This window comes from Hemibagrus wyckioides, linkage group LG17 (genome assembly GCF_019097595.1).
Source record: "Hemibagrus wyckioides isolate EC202008001 linkage group LG17, SWU_Hwy_1.0, whole genome shotgun sequence".
Classification (NCBI taxonomy): domain Eukaryota; kingdom Metazoa; phylum Chordata; class Actinopteri; order Siluriformes; family Bagridae; genus Hemibagrus; species Hemibagrus wyckioides.
The window spans coordinates 3,048,205-3,050,704 of NC_080726.1; the positions used below are offsets into that span (position 1 = coordinate 3,048,205).

Sequence of the window (2,500 nt, forward strand, 5' to 3'; positions counted from 1 at the left end):
CCTTCGAGGACGATTCTCTGCATAGATAAAGACGCAGCTGGAATTCGGTCTTCGGAATCGTTATCTTCGTGTAAATTAGAAAATAAAGTTAAAAAAAATAAGTAAATAATAATAATAATAATAATAATAATAATAATAATAATAATAATAATAATAAGTGCTTTAAAACTAAAATGAAGGAATAAATATTGTTCAATTCTAAAAGTCAGCGTCTCGAATGGAGTTATTTTATTTTTTTAAATCGCAGTTCGTTTGTAAGACTAACGTGTAATAAATTAGTGTTTCAACATGTACACTAGAAACAAAATAAAAAATAAATCCACACAAAAGATGGTTGCAAGCGACTCTCCAGCTGTGGCGCCACAGAGACAGGCTCTTCATGACGCTCAACAGGCCAGCGCTTTGTTTAGAGAAAGCACTAAAACAGGAGATGTGTACGATTTCAGAAGAAACATACACGCTATTTTTGTTCATATGGCTTTTAAAATCGCTCGTGTTTTAAGTGCTTACTGATCCGTCTTTCAGAGGAGGAAAGAACAAACAAACAAATCGGAGGATGTTGTGATCATAAATAGCTAGCATGACAACTTATGACGCGATCAGCTTCAACACTGTCAGCTTGATGTCTCAGATAGAGAGAGAGAGAGAGAGAGAGAGAGAGAGAGAGAAAGGCTGAAAGAATAGAAAGAAAAGAGAGAGAGTGAGACAGAAAGAATAGACAGTGAGACAGATAGATATTGAGAGACAGAAAGGCTGAAAGAATAGAAATGAGAGAGAGAGAGAGAGAGAGAGAGACAGAGAGAGAGAGAGAGAGAGACAGAGAGAGAGAGAGAGAGAGAGAGAGAGACAAGCACATAGTGAAGAAGGAGTGTTATGTGACACAAATCCACTTGTTATGAAACACCACTGAGATAAAAAACTATGACCACCTTCACTTCATGTAAAAGTCTGGGGTGAAGTAAACCATAACTAGACAGTAGAAGTGTTGGATCCAGGTGTACAGACCTGAGCATCTGGCTCTGAGTATCTCTGAAACAGCAAGGCAAGCGGCTACTCCTGGTCAGCAGTGGTGAGTACTGATGAACCACTGACTATAGAAAGGCTCATGGATACACAGACCTGGATACAGAGGGGTGAAGCTGCAGACCACCAGAGTGTCCATGGTGAACCTGTCCATGATCACAGGCTCCTACAATGTGCACGTTTACATTCCTATCATTTAGCAGATGCCCTTATTCAGAGTGACTTACATTTTTATCCCATTTTATACAACTAAGCAATTAAGGGATTAAGGGCCTTGCTCAGGGGCCCAGCAGTGGCAGCTTGGTGGAGCTGGGATTCAAACTCACAACATTCTGATCAGTAGTCTAATGCTTTATCCACATCCCCAACACATGGGCATCAGAACCAGACCCTGGAGCAAGGGTTAGATGTTTATCTGTTCAGATGAGTCAGAAATGCCCTGTTACATCACTACTGTAGGAAGAAGACAAGCTCATGGGGGCAGATGTTCTTTCACGTGGATGTCAGTTTGACACACGCCACGCTACTATATTATAACTGAGCAGCTGAAGGTTTGGGGCCTTGCTCAGGGGCCCAGCAGTGGCAAACTGGTTAAACTGTCTCTGGGATTTGAACTCACAACCTTCTGATCAACTTCCCTATCAGTGAGGACCAGGACCAGGAACAAATGCCTCAGATCTCAGTGGGACGTTCTGGAAAAACAAGTCCGATCCAATCTGACTCAGTGCCAGAAACCACAGCACACCTTCAGAGATCTTGTAGAGTTCATGCCTAGGGGTCAGGTGGTCATAATATTTTATCTCACTGGTGTATTGGTGCACTTTTTGGAAAGTTTACTCAGTATTTTTTATTATTATTATTCTTCAAACATATTTCCCGTCCCTCCATCATCAGGTTCTGTCAGAACTCAACCCCAAAACGTGCAACTCTGCCTCGTACCTCTTATCTCCACAGACAAATCCTGCACCGAACACATGAGCATACTTTAATCTTAAATATCTCTGTACATGGCTATATGCGTCTCTTTTTTTTCTTCTTCTCTTTTTCTCTAGTTACAGTACAACTTCTCCTCCTTCTCCTCATCATAGAATCTCCTCTGCCCCAGTGCTTCATGTCAGCGGGAGCCATGTTTGTTTTTTGTGCTTTTCACCAAAATTGCAGTGCAAAAGAAAATCACTTTCATAATAACAACAATATAAAAGAAAACCTTGGATGGTTGGATAGATGGATTGATGGATGGATGGATGGATGGAGAAATCTGTGAACTCTTTATAGCCTTCCAAAATTTCCAATTCACATAAATTACAAAGAAAGAACAGTGAAAAAGTGAGCGAACGCAATCCGGCTTGCATAGCGATGCAATAACGATTTTTCAATGAGGAATTTCATATTTACAGGAATTTTTTCTTTTCCCCAGTTCACAGAAGGACTCAAAATTCTCAAGATTCTTCTTTGTGTTTTATTTATTTTTTCTTCT

General features: G+C 40.3%; 1 protein-coding gene across 11 annotated transcripts in view; it reads right to left on the bottom strand.

Annotated features, from left to right (window-relative positions):
- Positions 1 to 2,500, bottom strand: part of robo2 (roundabout, axon guidance receptor, homolog 2 (Drosophila)) — a 229,083-nt gene that overhangs the window by 386 nt on the left and 226,197 nt on the right. For all 11 annotated transcript variants that reach the window (XM_058413726.1, XM_058413734.1, XM_058413730.1 and 8 more), the window contains one exon: positions 1 to 2,500. This exon is cut by the window's left edge and continues 386 nt beyond it; it is cut by the window's right edge and continues 294 nt beyond it. The gene's annotated coding sequence lies outside the window, so the exon portion shown is untranslated.